The sequence below is a fragment of the Heterocephalus glaber genome, unplaced genomic scaffold, assembly GCF_053883595.1.
Source record: "Heterocephalus glaber isolate CG9 unplaced genomic scaffold, H.glaber_assembly_v1.0 deba00000281, whole genome shotgun sequence".
Lineage (NCBI taxonomy): Eukaryota > Metazoa > Chordata > Mammalia > Rodentia > Bathyergidae > Heterocephalus > Heterocephalus glaber.
The window spans coordinates 35397984-35419714 of record NW_028258139.1 but is presented as its reverse complement, the minus strand read 5'-3'; positions in this window follow the sequence as shown (position 1 = coordinate 35419714).

The window sequence follows — 21731 nt, the reverse complement described above, 5'->3', positions numbered from 1 at the left end:
TGTATGAATTACCAAAGTTGAGTGAAGAAGACCTAAAAATTCTAAACAACCCAATATCAATCAATGAAATTGAAAACATAATTAAAAACTTACCAAGAAAAGCCTGGGTCCTGATCACTTCACCACTGAACTACTGCCGCTACTCTTTAAACTCTTCAATGAAATTGAAAGGGAAGTAATACTCCCAAATTCATTCCTGGAAGCAAGCATCACCTTGATCCCTAAAACAGAGAAAGACCCAACCAAAAAAGAGAACTATAGACCAATCTCCCTAAAGAACATAGATGCAAAAATCCTTAATAAGATACTGGCAAATAGAAAGCAGAAGATCATCCACCCTGACCAAGTGGGATTCATCCCAGTGATGCAGGGATGGTTCATTATACAAAAATCAATAAATATAATACACTATATCAATAGAGCCAAGGACAAAAACCATATGACTATCTCCATAGATGCAAAAAGAAGCACTTGACAAAATCCAACATGCATTTATGATAAAAACCCTACAAAAAATTGGAATAGGTGGTCTCTACCTCAAACTGATAAAAGCCATCTATGGAAAACCAACAGCCAATATCATACTAAATGGTCAAAAACTGAAATTCTTCACACCAAAATCAGAAACAAGACATGGATGTCCACTATCACCACTCCTGTTCAATATACTTTTGGAAACATTAGCCAAAGTACTTAGACAAGAGAAAGAAAAAGAATAAAGACAGAAAATGAAGAAGTCAAATTGTCACTCTTTGCAGATGACATGATACTCTATATAGAATACCCCCAAAACTCCACCAAAAGTCTTCTAAACTTAATAACCAAATTCATTGAAGTATTGGGACACAAGGTGTTGGGAGCAATGCTACATAATTCTAGGGAAAAATCATTTGAGTAGGCCTAGTTCTCCTGCCTATAGGCCAGCTACGACATTCCAGACATAATTGCATTTTGGCCTCGGGTCACAACTGAGACCTCAGTGATCCCTGGATGCTGTAATGCTCCAGGACAAGACCACACCTGCCTGAGATGCCAGGGAGGAACCAAATCTTCATCTGCATAGTTCCTCATTGTTCTTAGATTTCCACAGCCCCACAGTCTTTTTACACCTTGTTTATCCCAATGTAAAGTACTGAACTCTGCATTTTCACTTGTTACATCTGTTTCCCCATGTGCTGAATAAAAAGTGCTGCAAGCTAGGGGTCTTTTGACTTTGCTGCCCAGAACAGCACTGATCAGACCCAAAGCTCAGCTTCTTCTCATTTGTCTACCTTTCCTGTAATTTGCCGTGTGCTGCCATGGCTCGCAAGAGACTAGGACTTACTGCAGAGGTTCTGGTAACGTCCCCTTCCCCTGTTCTCTACAACAAGGTCAACAAGGAAAAATCAATGGCTTTTCTGTACATGAACAACAGACTCACTGAAAGAAAAATAGGGCAAACAACTCCTTCCACAATAGCGTCCAAAAAAACTGAAATACCTTGGAATCGACCTAACAAAAGAAATCAGACCTCTTCTCTGAAACCTACAGCACTCTGAAAAGAGAGATTGAAGATGATATCAGAAAATGGAAAGACATCCTTTGCACTTGGGTGGAAGAATCAACATAGTGAAAATTGCCATACTTCTAACACTGCTATACAGATTCAATGCAATCCCAAATGAAATTCCAGAAGCACACTTCAAGGACATTGAGAAAACAATCCAAAAATTCATTTGGAACAAGAAGCAATCCAGAATAGCAAAAGCAATTCTAGGCAACAGAGAGAAGGCAGGGGTATCACAACCCCCAACTTGAAAGTATACTACAAAGCTATTGTGATAAAAACAGCATGGCACTGGCAAAGAAATGGATCAGAGGATCAGTGTAACAGATTAGAAGAAGCAGAAAAAACTCCATACACACTCAGCCACCTCATCTTTGACAATGGTGCCAAACACCCTCAGTGGAGGAAAGATAGCCTCTTTAATAAATGGTGCTGGAAAATTTGGGTTTCAACTTCCCAAAGACTAAAACTAGACCTATATCTCTCACCATGCACTAAACTAAAATCAAAATGAATTAAAGATCTAAATATTAAAACAGAAATGCTGAACCAGCAGGAACAGAGGTTAGGTAGATCTCTTAAAAACATTGATTTAGGAAAAGATTTTATGAACAAAAACTCAGGTGCCCATGAACTAGCACAAACAATCATCAAGTCAGAACTCTTCTATTAAAAAGCTTCTGCACAGCAAGTGAGGCCACTGATAGCACAGACAATCCACAACATTGGAAAAAATTTTCACCTGCGGTTCCTCAGACAAAGGTCTACTATCTAGAACCTGTAAAAGAACTTTAAAAAATCAGACCTCCCAAATTTAAAGACCCAATCCAAAAATGCACAGCTGAAGTGAACAGACATTTCTCAGTCAAAAAAGTAGAAATAGCAAATAAACATATGAAAAAATGTTCAACATCACTGGTTATTCAATAGATGTAAAGGAAAACAATGCTGAGATTCCACCTCACCCCAGAAAGAGTGGCTGCTATCATGAAATCAACCAATAACAAATGCTGGTGTGGCTGTGGGGAAAGAGGAACACTGCTCCACTGCTGGTGGGAGTGTAGACTGGTGCAACCACTGTGGAAATCAGTATGGAGATACCTCAAAAAACTAGGACTGGAAGTCCCCTTTGACCCAGCTATTGCCCTGCTGGGTATCTTCCCCAAAGAATTAAAAGAATCATACCAAAGTCATAGATGTGCATGGATGTTCATAGTAGCACAATTTTTAATAGCTAAAACTTGGAAGCAGCCCAATTGCCCATCAGCTGGAGACTGGATAAAGAAAATGTGATTTTTTAAATAAAATGGAGTACTCCTCAGGCATAACAAATGAGAAATCAGAGACATTTGTAGCTAAATGGATGCATATTGAAGCAATACTCTTAAGTGAAATAAATGGAACACACATGTGTAAATATTTTAGTAATTTCTTTATTGTGAGAAACTAAAAGTGTAAATAAGGACTAAAAGATACAATAGATAATGTGAAATAGGAAGAAAAGGGGCAAAGGGGAAGGGGAAGTGGGAGGGGTAGGGGAAAGGAAAGAAGGGAATGGAATTAATATGAGAAAATAAAAAATGAAAACAAAGTCTTTGTAAATAAAGAGGGATGGAGGGGTTCAAGGCAGAGCATGGTAATGGGGAAAAAATAAGAACTGAGAGGGATTTTGTAAAGGTGCATATTTTCCATGATGAATGTCATTGTATTTTCTACCTAAAATATACCAATAAAATTAATTTTTAAGAAAGTATATGTAGCATGGATATTGGTAATAAGTATTTGTTTCTGATAATAGATGCTAAAATTTGAAACACATGAAATCACTCTCCTATGAAGTCATTCAATACATTTTTTTCCACTTTTATCACTATCATGAAACATCATTAATATCATCACAATTTTTTTTCAATGTTCATATTTATGCACATCCAGTCTGACCGAAAGGGTTATTCTACTTTGATTGGAAAATTCTTGCCTCAGAATACTACATGAAACAGCCTCCATTTAAATTTCAGATCAGAGAAAAAATGATATTTTCAGAGAATTTTTTTTAATGTTTCAAAAATGTTTGAATTTATTCTCTACTTTGTAAGTTTGACATTTACACATAAAATCCTTTAGTAGTTTTTTAAAAAAATTCTTTTATTGGTACATTTTAGGTATACAATACATTTACATTTATCATTGGGTGCTTGTACCTGTACATGATGTATCTTAGTTCTTATTTTTTTCCCCTTTACCTGTGTGCCCTTCCCCCCCTCCACCCTTCCCTATTTACATAGATTTCATTTCCATTTTTTTTCTTTAGAGAATTTTTGAAGGATCTTGCAAATGTATACCTCACAGTCAGTATTTTCAGAGGTTTTTGATTAAAGTTTAGAGTAAGATATACTTATTATCTAGTCGTGTACATACATTGTGCATTATAAAACCAAAACTACTACAGAAATATACTTATGTTACTCCTTGATGTGAGTTTAAACTATATTTTCAATTTAATTGGCTTGGGAGCCACCTAGAGGATTAGTAATTCACATATCTGGTTGTTCTGAGTGGGTCATGAAGGTGTCACATTGTGTACAATATCTGGTCTCTGGCTTTACTTCTTTGGTACTCTTTCTCTCCTCTGCTTTCAGGCCACCATGAGTTAAGGAACTTTGCTCTTCCATGCTCATTTACCATGAGTTTTCTAATTTGAAGCCTGACAAGCATGAATTTAATCTCCTGAAACAGTAAGCCAATTTAAACATCTTTTTTAAGTTGTAAGGGTCAGATATTGTGTTTCAACTACAGAAAAGCTGACTAATAAAGAAAATCTGTACCAGAGAATTGGAGTTGGTGCTGTATCTATTCCTGATTATGTGGTTCATAAGTCTTTGGAACAGATTTGCAGAAGTTTGAAAAAGTTTGAAGACATGGGAGAGAGAAACCCTAGGCTGCCATAAACAATGATTCTGATTAGGATTCAAAAGACCACAATGCTCATAGGAATGTGTATAGAAAAGGCCAGAATCATGAAGTTTTAATTGAGAATGAGATCTTTAACAGGTATTGATATAGAGGCCATGCTGTTATATTCTAGCAAAGAATTTGTCTACATTTTTCCCATATCCTTGCAGGAAGTTGAGTTTAAGAGCAGTAAATTAATTGATCTAGTGGAGAATATTTCAAGGCATTCCAGGATCAAGCTGGAGCATGGTTACTCTTGTCTGCTTTTAGTCACATGTATAGTTATAATTGGAATCAAACATCAGAGAAGAAAGATTTGAAAAAAATAAATTTATGCCTGAAAATAACAACTTGTAAAATTGAGGCCAAAGAGATATGGTTGTTGAAGAGATTAACATCATTGAAAAGATTTTGAACTGGGACAAGAAGAAAGATGTCTCGAGGACATTTCAGGAACCAGCAAGACCTCACACATCACAGATTCAAGGATGCAAAAGTATAAACCTTTGATCTGAGAAGAGAGCTATCCAGCCCCAAGAAGGGCTTTCTAGGGAATTCACTCCCTAGAATTTATTTCATTGTTACTCAGAATCCACCACAGTCATAGTTCAAGGGGGCCCAGCTACTGTTTGTCCTGGTTTGTACACGTTAGCACCATCCATGTGATCCTGGTTTTACTAACAATCAGAAGGCACGAGTTATGGATTTTAAAGGAAGACCTGAGAAGTCAGTCAAGGAGCTGCTGAGAGGGTAGTGAAGGAAGCTGGGAGAATGAAGTTGGAGACTCTAGGAAGTTGGAGATGCCAGGAATATGGAATATCTGGTGAGGAAAGCCATAAGAAGCAAGTAAATCCAGTCAAATTAAGAAGACACATGGGATGCAGCTGGCAAAGCCATAGGGATCCAGCTGCTCAAGTTCTTTGGAAACCTTGTCATTCACATACTTTGGTGCTGGACATGGAGCTACAGGATTAAATGTTTTCCCTGCTTGGTTTGGGTCTTGTTTTGATATTATTCTTTTAGTTCTTTTTCTCAATTTTTATTAGTATGTGTTTGGAATATATAATGCTCACATTCTGCATGGGGAGTTAGTATGTGTACATAATGCATCTCAGTTATTTTCATCCCCTTCCCCTCCTCTTTCTGCCCCCTTTCCATCTCTTGGTCACCTTCCTATTTGAGAAAGATCTTCCTACTTCCAATTATTTATCTTTTACTTTGGTCTTTATATTTTGGGGTTCTTATATAAGAGAGACAGTATGATATTTAAGCTTGTGTGTCTGATTTATTTCACTGAATAGAATGGTCTCAAAGTGCATCCATTTCCCTAAAATTTACTTGTTTGTCCTCCCTCAAGGTAGAGTAGTGCTCCATTGTGCATAAATATGATACACTCTACCATTCATCTGTTGATGGACATGTAGGCTGCTTCCAAAATTTAGCTATTATGAATTGTGCTGTTATAAATATGAGTATGCATGTATCATTATGATATGATATCTTTAATTCTTTTGGGAAGATATCTAGAAGGAGAATAGCTGGGTCAAATAGAATTTCTAGTTTTAATTTTTTGAGGACTCCTCATATTGATTTCTGTAATGGTTGTACTAGTTAGTATTTCCACCAAAAATGTAGAAAAGTTCATTTTCCCCACAATCTCACCAGCATTTGTTATTATCTAGTTTCTTCACAGCCATTCTTTCTGAGTAAGATGCAACCTTAGTATTATTTTAATTTGCGTTTCTTTAGTGGCCAAAAATGCTGAACATTTTTCATGTATTTATTGGCCTTTTGTACTTCTGAGAAGTGTCTGTTCATTTCAATTTTTTCCTTTTGAAATGGAAATATTTATCTTGTACCACTGCATATTGGGATTATGTAACTTGCTTTTTATTTTTACAAGGGTTCACAGCTAAGTGTGTACCTTGAATCTCAGAGGAGTCTTTGACTTGGACTTTTGGGAAATGTTAGAACTGTTGAGATTTGGTGAAGGCATTAGTGCATTTTTATTTTTTTATTTTTTATTTTATATGTTTTAATTAAATTCTTTTATTGGTACATTGTAGGTATACAACACAATTACATTTCTCATTGGGAATTGTACCTTTACATGATGCATCTTGGTTCTTATTTTTTTTCCCATTCCTACCCATCCCTTCACCCCTTCCACCCTTCCTATTTACAAAGACTTCATTTTCAATTTTTCCATTTCTCATCATTTTTCCTTTCCCTTCTTTCCTTTCCCCTGCCCCTCCCACTACCCCTACCCCATTGGACCATTTCTTCCTATTTTGCATTATCAATTATTCATTCAAATCATTGGTACATTTTAGGTATACAATATAATGACATTCATCCTTGGAAATTTGCACCTTTACATAATCTCTCTTGGTTCTTATTTTTCACCCTTGCCCAGCCCTCCCTTCAACCCCTCCAGTCCTCCCTATTTACAAAGATTTTGTTCCTATTTTTCCATTTTCTCATGTTAATCCCATTCCCTTCTATCCTTTCCTCTACCCATCCCACTTCTCCATTCCCTTTGCCCCTTTTCTTCCTATTTCACATTATCTATTATGCATTTAGTCCTTATTTACACTTTGAGTTTCTCACACCAGAGAAACAATTCGGTATTTATACATGTGTGTCCTATTTATTTCACTTAAGAGTATTGCCTCAATGTGCATCCACTTAGGTATAAATGTCTCTAATTTCCTCATTTTTTATGGCTGAGCAGTACTCCATTTTATAAAAAAACACATTTTCTATATCCAGTCTCCAGTTGATGAGCATTTTGGGCTGTTTCCAAGTTTTAGCTATTACAAACTGTGCTGCTATGAACATGGGTGCACATATATCACTGTGGTATGATTCTTTTAATTCTTTGGGGAAGATCCCCAGCAGTGGAATAGTGGGGTCAAATGGGACTTCCAGTCCTAGTTCTTTGAGGTATCTCCATACTGATTTCCACAGTGCTTGCACCAGTCTACACTCCCACCAGCAGTGGGGCAGGGTTCCGCTTTCCCCACAGTCCCACCAGCATTTGTTATTGGTTGATTTCATGATAGCAGCCATTCTTTCTGGAGTGAGGTGGAATCTCAGTATTGTTTTCACTTGCATCTCTCAAATGACCAGTGATGTTGAACATTTTTTCATGTTTATTTGCTATTTCTACTTCCTTGTTTGAGACATGTCTCTTCATTTCAGATGACCATATTTGGATTGGGTCTTTAAATTTGGGAGGTCTGATCTTTTTAAGTTCTTTATAGATTCGAGATAGTAGACCTTTGTCTGAGGAAGAGCAGGTGAAGATTTTTTCCCACATTGTGGGTTGTCTCTTCACACTGCTGGTGGTTTCTCTTGCTGTGCAGAAGCCTTTTAATAAGAAGAGATCCCATTTGTTGATTGTTTGTGCTAGTTCATGGGCAACTGACATTTTGTTCAAAAAATCTTTTCCTACACCGATGTCTTCAAGGGTTCTACCTAATCTCTGTTCCAACGGGTTCAGAGTTTCCATTTTAATATTTAGATCTTTAATCCATTTTGATTTTAGTTTAGTGCATGGTGAGAGATATAGGTCTAGTTTTAATCTTTGGCAAGTTGAAGCCCAATTTTTCCAGCACCATTTATTAAAGAGGCTATCTTTCCTCCAGTGAGGGTGTTTGGCTCCTTTATCAAAGATGAGATGGCTGAGTGTGTCTGGCATTGTTTCTGCATCTTCTAATCTGTTCCACTGGTCCTCAGTCTGTTTCTTTGCCAGTACCATGCTATTTTTATCACAGTAGCTTTGTAGTATAGTTGCAGGTTGGGGATTGTGATAGCCCCTGCCATGTCTCTGTTTCTTAGAAGTGCTTTTGCTATTCTAGGTCTCCTCTTGTTCCCAATGAATTTTTGTATTGTTTTCTCGAGGTCTATGAATTATGCTGCTGGGATCTCAATTGGAATTGCATTAAATCTATATAGCAGTTTTGGAAGTATGGCCATTTTCACTATATTAATCCTTCCTACCCAGGAGCAGGGTATGTCTGTCCATTTTCTGATATCATCTTCAATCTCTCTTTTCAGAGTGCCATACTTTTCAGAGAAGAGGTCTTTGATTTCTTTCACTAGGTTGATTCCTAGGTATTTCAGTTTTTTGGATGCTACTGTGAAAGAAATTATTTGCCCTATTTCTCTCTCAGTGTGTCTGTCATTGGTGTAGAGGAAAGCTATTGAATTTTGTGTGTTGGCCTTGTAACCAGTGACAAGACTGAATTTGGTTATTAAGTCTAGAAACTTTTGGTGGAGTTCTTGGGGTCTTCTATATAGAGTATCATGTCATCTGCAAATAATGACAATTTGACTTCTTCATTACCTATCTTTATTCCTTTTATTTCTTTCTCTTATCTAATTGCCATGGCTAATGTTTCCAGAACTATATTGACCAGGAGTGGTGATACTGGACATCCTTGTCTTGTTCCTGATTTTAGTGTGAAGGATTTCAGTTTTGACCATTTAGTATGATATTGGCTGTTGGTTTTTCATAGGTGGCTTCTACCAGTTTGAGGTAGAGACCATCTATTCCAATTTTTTGTAGGGTTTTTATCATAAATGCATGTTGGATTTTGTGAAATGCTTTCTCTGCGTCTATGAAAATAATCATATGATTCTGTCCTTGGCTCTATTGATATAGTGTATTACATTGATTGATTTGCATATATTGAACCATCCCTGCATCCCTGGGATGAATCCCACTTGATCAGGATGTATGATTTTCTTGATGATCTTCTGCATTCTGCTTGCCATTATCTTCTTAAGGATTTTTGCATCTATGTTCATTAGTGAGATTGGCCTATAGCTCTCCTTTTCGATTGGGTCTTTCTCTGCTTTGGGGAGCAAAGTGATGCTTGCTTCCAGGAATGAATTTGGGAGTATTACTTCCCTTTCAATTTCATTGAAGAGTTTAAACAGTAGTGGCAGTAGTTCCTCTCTACATGTCTTGTAGAATTCATCTGTGAAGCCATCAGGGCCTGGGCTTTTCTTAGTTGATAAGTTTTTAATTACATTTTCAATTTCACTGGTTGATATTGTGTTGTTCAGAATTTTTAGATCTTCTTCGTTCAACTTTGGTAATTTGTATGTATGTAGGAATCTGTCCATTTCTTCTGTGTTTTCCATCTTATTGGTGTATAGGTTCTGGAAGTAGGTATTGATGATCCTCTGTATTTCTGCTGGGTCTATTGTAATTTCACCCTTTTCATTCCCTATTGCATGGATTTGGGCCTTTTCTTTCCTTTTTCTGACAAGGTTGGCTAAGGGTTTATCAATTTTGTTGATTCCTTCGAAGAACCAACTCTTGGCTTCATTGATTTTTTTTTTGTATCATTCTCTTAGTCTCCATTGCATTGATTTCTCCTCTGATCTTTATAATTTCCTCCCTTGTATGAGCTTTGGGGTTGTCCTGCTCTTCTTTTTCTAGAAGCTTGAGGTTCAGTATCAGGTTGTTTAATTGGGCTTGTTCTGTTTTCCTAATATGCATATTCACTGCTATGAACTTTCCTTGTAAGACTGCTTTCATTGTGTCCCATAGATTCCCATATGTTGTATTGTCATTGTCATTTAATTAAAGGAACTGTGTGATTTCTTCTTTAATTTCCTCTGTGACACATTGGTTATTCAGATGTGTGTTGTTCAATGTCCACATGTTTATGATATTTTTTGAGTTTTTTTTGCTATGGATCTCCAATTTCATTGCACTATGGTCTGATAATATACAGGGGATAGCTTCAATTCCTTTGCACTCACTTAAACATGTTCTCTATGTGAGCATGTGGTCTATTTTGGAGAATGACCCATGTGCAGCTGAGAAGAATGTGTATTCTGATTTTGTGGGGTGGAAGACTCTGTAAACATCTGTTAAGTTCATTTGTTCAAGAGTTCAATTGAGTTCTAGCATTTCATTACTTATTTTTTTGCCTAGTTGATCTATCTATTTGTGACAGTGTGGTGTTGAGGTCCCCCACTACAATTATTAGTGCATATATGACTTTTCATGTCCATTAATATTTGTTTTATATAATTGGGTGCACTAGTGTTTGGTGCATAGATATTTATGATTGTCATCTCTTCTTCTTGGATTGTTCCTTTTACAAGGATGTGGTGTCCTTCTTCAACTCTCTTAATCAGTATTGGTTTGAAATCTACTTGATCTGCAAAGAGGAAAGCTACTCCTGCTTTTATTCAGGTTCCTGTCTCATGGAGTATTGTTTTCCACCCTTTAACTTTCAGTCTATGAGTTTCCTTTTGAATGAAGTGTGTTTCTTGTATGCAGCACATTGTTGGATTTTGCTTCTTGACCCATTCTTCCACTCTATTTCTTTTGATTGGTGAACTGAGACCATTAATGTTGATGGTTATAACTGAAACGTATTGACTTGTCATTGCCATGACTTTTTCTTTTTGTTGGGTTCTCCCCCTTCACATTTAATTTCTTGTCATGCCAGATGGGTTCATTCAGCTTGGCTTCCTGGGGTTGTGATCCTCAATTTCTGTTCCTAGCATATTGTGTAAAATTCTTTGGAGTGCTGGTTTGGTATTCATGAAGTTTCTAAGGTGCTCTTTTTCATGAAAATATCTTATTTCTCCATTAATTTTGAAAGACAGTTTTGCAGGGTACATCAATCTGGATTGGAGGTTGTTTTCTTTTAGGGCTTGGAATATGTCTCTCCAAGCTCTTCTTGCCTTGATGGTTTGTGTTGAGATGTCGGCTGTGATTCTGATGGACTTTCCTTTGTATGTGATTTGTTTCTTTTCTCTAACTGGCTGTAGAACTTTGCTCTTCTATTGAGTTTCTGGAATCTTAACAATTATATCCTTATATATAGATTTTCTTTTGATCAAGGCTATTTGGAGTCCTATATGCTTCACTTATTTGTATGTCCAGCTCTTTTCCCCTGCTTGGGAAGTTTTCTGCCATTATTTCTGTGAAGAGTTTTTTTATGTCATCTGCACTCTCTTTTGTTTCTTCATTGACTCCAATCAGTCTTATGTTATTCTTCTTTGCATCATCTAGCAGCTACTGGATTGATTTCTCATGTTCCCTTATAATTTTGAAGCAATTTTTCTTTTCCCAGTCATTAATTGCAGTCTTATCTTCTTTATCTGAAAATCTGTCCTCACATTGGCTCATTCTGCTGTGTAGACTTTCAGTGGAGTTTTTCATGTCCTGGAAATCTATTTGCATCTGTTTTATGGATTCCATTTGTTTCCTATGTTGGGATTCCATCATGTTCCTCAGATCCTCTCTAGATTTATTAATCATGTCTTGCACTAGGGGCACAATTTCTTCTGTTATCGAGAAATTATTTCTGATTTCATTTTTTCCCAATTCCCTTTTGTTGCCAGTTCAGTGGGTTCAGGTGGTTGAGTATCAGAGTGTTCCATCTCATTTCCCTTTGGGGTTGCTGTGGGTGATCTGGAAGTCTGGTTTTGAGACTTATTTATGTGTTTTCTCATTTCAACTGGGGTGGGGGCTTTTGGCACCTTCACGGATTACCTCCTCTGATCTGGGAGAGGTGGGACAAGGGTCAGGAGAGGTGGGACAGGGGCCGGGAGCAGTAGTAGGGATGGTGGCCCGAAAGCCCTTTCCTATGGGCTGGGAGCAGTGGGAGGGCTGGTGGCTGGGAAGCCCCTTCCTCTGGACCAGGAGCAGTGGGATGCCGGCTCAGCAGCCCCTACCTCTGGGCCGGGAGTGGTGGGAGGGACCGTGTTCCAGAAGCCCCTTCCTCTGGGCCAGGAGCAGCGGGACAGAAGGTGGCCCAAAAGCCCTATCCTCTGGGCTGGGAGCAGTGGGAGGGATGGCGACTGGGAAGCCCCTTCCTCTGGACCAGGAGCAGTGGGATGGTGGCTCAGAAGCCCCTACCTCTGGGCCGGGAGTAGCGGGACTCAGTGCCATGGTCTGGTGGTCTGGTGTCCTCTGCGTCTTTGTAGTGTGGAACCAAGTGGCTGTACAGAGTAGCAGGGGTTGGGGGTCCAGTGGATTGTTTCTGGGTTGCGGGCTTATTCTGTGTGTTCTGTGGGAATCAGGACCTTGGTAGGGTGTACACAGGCCTGCCTGTCTGCAGCAGGCTGATTGGATGTCTTCTGTGTGACTTGGGACCTCTGTAGGGCATGCACAAACCTGCCTGACTGCAGCAGTCTGATTTGGTGTGTTCTGCGTGACAGTGCATTTTTAATTTTATGGAAGGCAATTATATCATGTTAGGTGGAATTATGGCCTTGTGTTCATTTGGAAATTACATATGGTTTAAAGAGACATGGTTAGGTGTTAAATTGACAAGAGGTGGAGTGTGACAGCTTAAGATGGATTGTCAACTTGATTAGCCTAAGAGCTGCCAAAGGTATTAGTAAAGTTCATGTCTGGATATGTCTGTGTAGTAGGTCCTATAAGTATGATTTTGTTCACTATATCTAGTTCCTGGGAACTTTCTCTCTGCTGCTGTTCTTCAGCCCTGCTTTCCAGCCACCATGAACTATGCAGTTATGCTCTACCATGTCCTTTCACCAAGTTTTTGCTTTGGAGCCAGATGATCATAGTCCTATTTTTCTGTAACCATGAGCCAAATGAACCTCTGTACCTTTATGTTGTGGGTGTAAAGTATTTTGTTCAGCAATGGGAAAGTTCATTAATACACTCTAATATACTTAGTTATTTTCATTTTACTATATTTAATAAAATAAATGATTCCCCCTTGATGGACTTCTAGGATGAAAATAGTTTAAAATTCCCATTGCAACAATGATTTTCAAAATTCCATGTGTTAAAGATGACCCCAAGGAGCTCTTCCAAAATGCAATTTATGAGACATGAGATTCAGGAGTTCCAATTCACTAGAATTGTGTGTAGTGGAAAAACCTACATTATTCAGAAGCTTCCAAGATTATTCTGATATTAATTTTTACAAAATAGGCTCTATCTGGTAATCACATTCTGTCCTTCAATTAAGTTAGGTCAGTTAAAAATTACACATTTACACCAGGCTTTATGGCTTCTTGCAGGACTACTTTATTGAAGTAAGCATTGAGGTCTTATCCTTAGGTTTCATTGAATGACGTAAGAAGAAAGTTAATATTCCACTTTTGTGGGTATGTAACTGAGGCAGGAGTCTTCATGGCATAGTATTGTTATTTCTGTGATATTACCTTTAGTAGTACATGCCAGGGAAGGTTTCTCCTCCATTCAAGAATTGTCTTTCCCCCCAATAATCAAGTGAATCATATAATTATCTTTCACCATGATAGCAAAATTTTTTTTCTATTTTGTTAAATATTGTATTCCTGTCACCTAGAACAATGGTGGACTCATGATAGATAGTAACAAAATAAATATTTTTTTAATTGAATTGAATTGAGTGCTAGCTGTCAAAATCACTGGAGGCACATTCGCAGCTCATCTTTGAACCTCTGTAAAGCTATGACCTCTTTACATATACATTTATTATTTTTGTGAATTTTGACATACTCTGGTGATTTGTGTGTTTATGTGGCAAGTTTACATAGCAACATCTATGTAAATATTATGCACGTAATGTGTAATAGTTTAAAATTATTTCCACAAGTTTAACTTTATTATTTCTTAATAGCAGCTGATTTGAAAACTAAAACTTAGAGAAGGTTTTGGATTTACCTAATTCAGACCAATATTTTCTAATCTTATGGGTCATGTTCTTTGTATTACACCGGGGTTGACAAATAGCCTATGGGCTAAATCTTTTTGTAGCCCATGGATCACACAAAACATTTTTAAATATTTTTAGAAAATTCAAAATATACTAGTTTGTGATATTATAGTTATATGAAATTTCAATTTCACTGTCCATAAGTTGTGATTATTGGAACACAATCACATCTATTTGTTTATTTATTGTCTATGGCTGTTTCTGTGTTACTGTGGCAGAGCATGGAACTTGCTACTATAGAGTAGCTGCTAAAATCAGAAACCATAAGTGCACAAAAACTAAAATATACACTGTTTAGTTATCTACAGAAAATGCTTGCCAGCTTGTACATTTTAAGCCTTGTTTCAACCAGCTTGCTTCTTATGGAGGAAATACGGACTTGAAAAGAAGCAGCAGGTCTGGTGGCTCTCCATGAATTAGTTATTCATTCTGAGTTTAGACAAGCTGCATGAGTAAACCTCTGCTCAAATTTAGTGAGTTCTGTGTTTTTAAAAATTAAACTCAAATGTGTTTCTTCATATTTCTTTTTCAGCTTTTATTGTGCAGGTCAAAAGTTTAGGAAATTTCTACCCTTAACAGCCTTCTTTCAGATTGGCAGACACTTAATTTTAGTGAGTGCATGTTTTAGTGTTTTTTCCTTAGAGATGTTCTTGCTTCCACATCTTGATGAATGTGTAAATATTATAATGTTATACTTTGAGCTAGAATTGTTCTCAGTCAACTATTCACAACAAGTCTGGGAAGAGGAGAGAGGTTCAGATGGTTTGAATAGGGTCGTTGATCTGGAAGTGTAGGATTTTCATTTATTGACCCTTGCAGTGTAGTTTAATCTCAGTATGTAAAGAAAGAGAATAAAATGGCTCTTATGATTCACATTCTTATAGGCAGAGGGAGAAAGATTAAAAAGGAAAAAGAAAGGGATGATTAGAAAGAATTTGGGCAAATGATGCCCACTTAATCCTCATAAATTCCTATAAAATACTGTGATTCTTGCATTTATTTGTGGGAATAAACTACATAAACAAGTGAGTGTCCACTCAAAGTCACAATCTCCCCGATTCTCTTGACATTTTGCTTCCTGAGTCACACGTCAGGCAAGGCTTTTCACCTATCATAAAATTTGTAGCTTCTTCAGCCTGTTGGAGAACTTTAGGACTTAGACACAATCATTACTAGAAAAGCACAAGCCTGTGGTTATAGACCATTTGTGTTCCTACAAAGACGGTGGAAACTTGGCAGCTCAAGTTTGTTGCTCTGCTAGGGCTGGAGGCTCCCAGCATGCATTTGTAGACAGCTCTCACTATTCAAACTTCAGAATTGTTATTTGAGTTTCTCCCACTTCCCTCTCCACTTTGTACTGTAGGACTTGCTAAGAAATATTCTTGAGTATTCATGATAATCAATAATCAAGGAAGATCTGGTTTTGATAAGTGTTTTGTTTGTTTGTTTTGCTTTTTATTTTGGAATAAGTTACAAATGTGGCAAACTCCTTGGAAATAACCATAGAGAGTATTTTTATGATTCAACACTTTAGAGTTGAATAAAATACTTCCAAGAGAGAATGAATAACTTGAAAAAAATACTCTGCTTGTCAACAACTAGCATATGTTTTTGCTCTGAGATGATGGAGGGAGAGTTAAAGGATTTCTTTTCAGTCATAATGAAGTATTGCCTTGCTAAAGCCCTGCTTGTGCATTGTATGGCCTATTTCATATTATATATCAACCATTTAAAAACTTTTCTCTAAAACAAATTCTGGTTTCTTTTTGTGTTGGTTGGACTATGTGTTTAAATGTTTAAAGTGAACTTTTCTTACTTTTCCCCAGAACATCAGGTCAAAATATCTCTCCTTTGCTTCAGATACAGAATGTTGGAATTCCTCTGTAGTTCTATGTAATCCATCACCTTGACAGATTATTGATAACATAAAATAGGATCCAGTTTTTATGCTCCTACAGAATGAAGGAAAAAAGCAAGAAAGAACAAGGGAAAGAAATGGCTCACTTGCGGTGAAAAATGTAAAGACCATAAGTTGTGGTAAGAAGGAATACACCTATTTTTCATAGTTTTTGAAGCTTAGACAGGAAGGCTGGTGCTACTGAATTAAGCATGAGGTTAATTTCCTTTTATCTTTCTAGAGTGGTTTAAACATAGTCTAATCCTGTGAAGCTTATGCCTTATTTTTTTAACATTGTAAGTTTAATAAATCATTTTTTTTTCTTTTTTCTTTTTGGTACCAGGGATCGAACTCAGGACCTTATGCTTGCAAGGCAGGTAGTGGCACCACTAAGCTAAATCCCTGGCCCCTTAAACACACCATTTTTAAGTAAATCTTTTTACTAAGTTTAAATATTTATGATCAATGATAGCAATATAGTGTGTGAATGAATTGTGAATGATCCAAAAATGAGAAAGTATTCTTCATTCAAAAACTATTACCAGAATTAGCAAAGAACTTATGTCATTTGTGAACAGCAAAGTTCTGACATCAGTCTTTATTGTTTCACTTGCCTCAGTCACTAATATAAATGAAAATATCAATCAACCTTTGTGTGGAAACTGTGGTCCTTCATCAACTGAAACAGTAGTGTGGCTATGAGGTCAGCAAAAATCAACATACATATTCTGTGAAAATTGACTATATGAAATATAAAACAAATTAAAATTGTATATTTTGTTGTTATTTATAAGTTGTGTGCTTCATGATCTTGGTTTGAGTAAAATTTATGAAAAAAAATATTGTGTGTGTGTGTGTGTGTGTGTGTGTGTGTGTATCTCAGCTCTCCACCCCCTGCCTGGAGAACCAGGTATTAAATAGTTATCAGCATACCTCTGGATAAGAGTAATTCCCCAAAAGGAAATCAGGATTCTATACAGCCAAAAGCATAAATAAAAAAGTCTCCTAAATCAGATATATAAATAGGCAATTACAAGACAATAGGTAGAGTATACATAGGGGAAACAGAGTTCAAAAAACAAAAAAATGAAACAATCAAAGCATAGAAAAAGAATGAGAGGAGATGAAAGACTGAGTTTAAGATAAGTCAAAGTCAAAAGGAGGTATATTTTTTATCCTTATAAGATGTAAGTCTAGATTACATTCTTTGAAAATGTATGGGTGAGGTGAAGAATGGGAATAGAAGAAAGTGGTCAAGGTTTAGAAGAGATACTAAAGGATACTTTTAGAGTATGGTATGTCTTATTCCATGAATTATCCAGGTGATGCTTTACATAGAGTCACTTTAGTAAATATTTGGTCATTGTATTATACAGAGATTCTGACTTTGCTATCTACTAGCTGAGTGAGATTAGGCTAATTAATCTCCATGTCCCTCTGTCTTCTAATCTGAAAAATAGAGATTATGAAATTAGCTAATTTATCACATAACTTTGAGAATTAAAAATGATTAGCATGTGTAAAGTACATCATTCCTTAGAATTGGGAACCACTTAACTTATTGTTATTATTCTAGTTATTTTGGTCCCATGTTTTCTAAATTTTTGACTTGTCCTCTTTTTATAGATAGCTAAATTAGATAGAAATTAATATACAGTCAAAGACAGATTAGGCACTTGAGAAGTCAGCACACACAAAAATATCAGAATTATGGCTGGAGGTGAATCTGAAGAGAGCCAGGCTTCAGGATAGAAAAGCAAAACTATGCCTGTAAGCTTTCCTAGGGATAAAAAGCAACTTGATAATAAACTGTAATTAACACCCTTAGTCCAGTGGCCCACAGAGGAAACAGACACATAGGTCGATTAGAAGAACATCTGCATCCATATTCCTCTCCTTTCCCCAAAATGACTATTCTTTCCATGAACCCTTGCTTCACTTCCCTATTGATTCAATATTAGCTAAATGACTATATTGGTGATCCTATAGATTGATGGTAGTTTGACCCATGTTGTACCCACATTATGATTTTGCTGTATAAATTACCCATGACAATGAGCCACCCACTCTGGAACCCTTCTGGAAATCCAGAAGCTAGTCTTTTCCTTATTTCCAATAAAACTCTCCTATCCTCTTCTTTTCCTTTTTGACTTCATTCTTCCATTTTCTGAGACCACGAACTTGGCACATCTGACATTTAACAGGTTTGGAGTTATATTTTTCCATATCATAACGGAGGCTCCAGCGAGATCATTAGAAGGAGGTAAGAGTTTGCTTTTGTTTCATGGCACCCTTAAAATATTTCAACTGGATTCTGGATTGTGACTCATTTAGGTAATCGAAAATTATAATCACTTGTTTGTTGGTTGCTTACCAAAGCACACATATTTTATGAATATTAAATACTCTATTGTTTAAAGGCACACCTTCAGTCTGCCTTTTGATTTTCTTTCTTTCACTCTAGAAAGTTAGAAAACAATTGTTGTCTTTGTTACTTTTCTCATTGCTGAGACTAAATACCCAAGACACACAGGGTAAAGGAGAAGAGCTTTATTTTGGCTCACAGTTTGTAGAGGTTTCAGTCTATAGTTCAGTGGCTCCAAATAAGGGTGGCATGGCAGAGTGGCATCACGGAGAAATAGTTCATGGTGTGGCAGGCAGAAGGTACTAATCATCAGCAGCAAGCAGGAAGCCTGTCTTTCCTTTTTATCCCATCCAGGCCATCAGTCTTTTGGGTGATGCCCCCCAAAACTATGCTAATTCCAATCAGTGGACTAATTTAGTACCACACACCTTATCACAATATCACATGCTATAGATGTAACCAGTTTCAAAAAGCCCCACCCATGACAATTGTTCATGTCCCTTGATCAATGGTTTAATTTTCTGTTTGGTAATGCTTCCTTTCTTAAACAGAACTGTTATATTCAAAGCCAATTGTAGCTTTTATCTTTAGAGGCATGTTTTACTAAGGACTAGAGGCCTGCTATATGAAATCCTTTGGTCTTAATTCTCGTTCTCCCCTTGAGATAGTGAGGATATGGAAAATAGTGATAAACTTCATAAAATTCCTGTGTCTTATATAGAGTTACTGTTAGATCAGGCACTCTTCTATCCTTCTATCCATTATCCACTGTCTCAGTATTATTCCCTGAGAAGTAATACTATTGACCGTAGCAGTTGGTCCAGGGAAAATTTCTTCCCTGTGGCTGCTGGATTCCAGAACTCTGCAGTGACCAGGTTTTCTGTCTCTCCTGGATGGTGAGTTTCCCCCACCCTGCAACCCTTTAGTGTCTGGCTACCCACTTCTTATGTTTCCTATTCCCACTGACTTACCCCTGGGTCATATTCTTAAAAACAGATCTAGATTTAATCTTCAAACTTTCAAAGAATAAATGAAATATTTTAGACCCAATTTTTATTTCTGCCCTTAGAGAAAGGCAGAATTAGGAGGTAGGAAATATTTCTAACCTTTCTCCTCTCCTCTCCTGTCCAGAATGCTGCTCAGACAAGGCAGGGTAACTAGTTTAAGGTAGAGCATTACAGCATAATGATTTCATTAATAGAACAGTGAATATTTTTGAAGACCTTATGAGTTTGATAACAGTTTTAAACAAAACAGATATAAAAGGTGATAGCCACAGCCTCCAGTCTCCAGAGGACTGCACCTCTCGTGCCATGATTTTTTTCCAGAACATCACCAGGCCAGAAAATGTTCTATACTCAGAAATATACTAATTGAGGGCTGAAGAAAAAAAATCCCTTTAATTAAATATGAGCTGAGAGGTCACAGGATCATGAGGAAGGGGGTGCAAATGCCAGTAGAGTGCAAGATCTGGTTCTGGCCACTTCCTTGAGCACCTCCAGCTTGCTACCACTGGAACTGGATGAGGTCAGACCTAAGGGATGCCTTAGGTGAAGGGGTTCAAAATTGGAAATCATCTGTCTTAGGTAGACACCCACAGGGTCGGTTGGGGCTGCAGCAGGCTTTCTTCCACTCATTTGGAATTCGTACTTAGTAGGCTCCAGAAAAGTGTCATGTAGTACCAGATCTCAGCACCTGAGAAATACAATAATTGTCAAAAGAAAAAAATATAAATTACAGCACTGTACTTTTAACAGTCTGCCCTTTTAAAGGGAATATTTACATGTGGCTATCAGAACAGTTTGGCTCTCAGTTGTAGCTATAAAAAAAAACAAATAGAGAGCCTCTGAGAAGCCTGTTCTGTGGTGACAGCTATTCCAAGACTAAGATAAACCATCAGCCCAGGGCTCTACTTACAGCAGTCCTTGCTTTCACAATGTAAGTGGTTTTTTGTTTTTCTTTTTGTGTTTTGCTCTTCTGATTCTGAATTTATTATAAGAGATCTGTTAATTGATAACCTGTAGGAAAAGTTCCCACTCGTCTGTTAATAGTTATAAACCTAAAACTGTAAGAGGGTTATTGTAGTTCAACTTGATCAATCTGAGAGTACACTCTGATTTAAAAGTAATCAGTTTGTGTGTTCTATCCATTTATCGGCATGCCTGTTTAGTATGTGTCAATAACCACTTAGAACACTGACAGCTGTTTTATTTAAGAAAACATTTTCCCCTTATAAACATTTTTTTTGTATTAAATTCTTTTATTGGTACATTGTAGGTGTACAACACAATTACATTTCTCACTGGGAATTGTACCTTTACATAATGCATCTTGGTTCTTATTTTTTCCCCATTCCTAGGCCTCCCTTCATGCCCTCCACCCTTCCCTATTTACAAAGACTTTATTTCCATTTTTTCCATTTCTCAGCATTTTTCCTTTCCCTTCTTTCCTTTCCCCTGCCCCTACCACCACCCCTACTCCTTTGGACCTTTTCTTCCTATTTTGCATTATCGATATTCATTCGAATCATTGGTACATTTTAGGTATACAATATAATGACATTCATTATTGGAAATTTGCACCTTTAAATAGTCTCTCTTGGTTCTTATTTTTCACCCTTGCCCAGCCCTCCCTTCAACCCCTCCAGTCCTCCCTATTTACAAAGATTTTGTTCCTATTTTTCCATTTTCTCATATTAATCCCATTCCCTTCTATCCTTTCCCTTAGCCCTCCCACTTCCTTCCCCTTTGCCCCTTTTCTTCCTATTTCACATGACCTATTATACATTTTAGTCCTTATTTACACTTTCAGTTTCTCACACCAGAAAAACTATTTGGTATTTATACATGTGGGTCCTATTTATTTCACTTAAGAGTATCGCCTCAATGTGCATCCACTTAGCTATAAATGTCTCTGATTTCTCATATTTTATGGCTGAGTAGTACTCCATTTTATAAAAAAAAACACATTTTCTTTATCCAGTCTCCAGTTGATGGGCACTTGGGCTGTTTCCAAGTTTTAGCTATTACAAACTGTGCTGCTGTGAACATGGGTGCACATATATCACTGTGGTATGATTCTTTTAATTCTTTGGGGAAGATCCCCAGCAGTGGAATAGCGGGGTCAAATGGGACTTCCAGTCCTAGTTCTTTGAGGTATCTCCATACTGATTTCCACAGTGCTTGCACCAGTCTACACTCCCACCAGCAGTGGAGCAGGGTTCCGCTTTCCCCACAGCCCCACCAGCATTTGTTATTG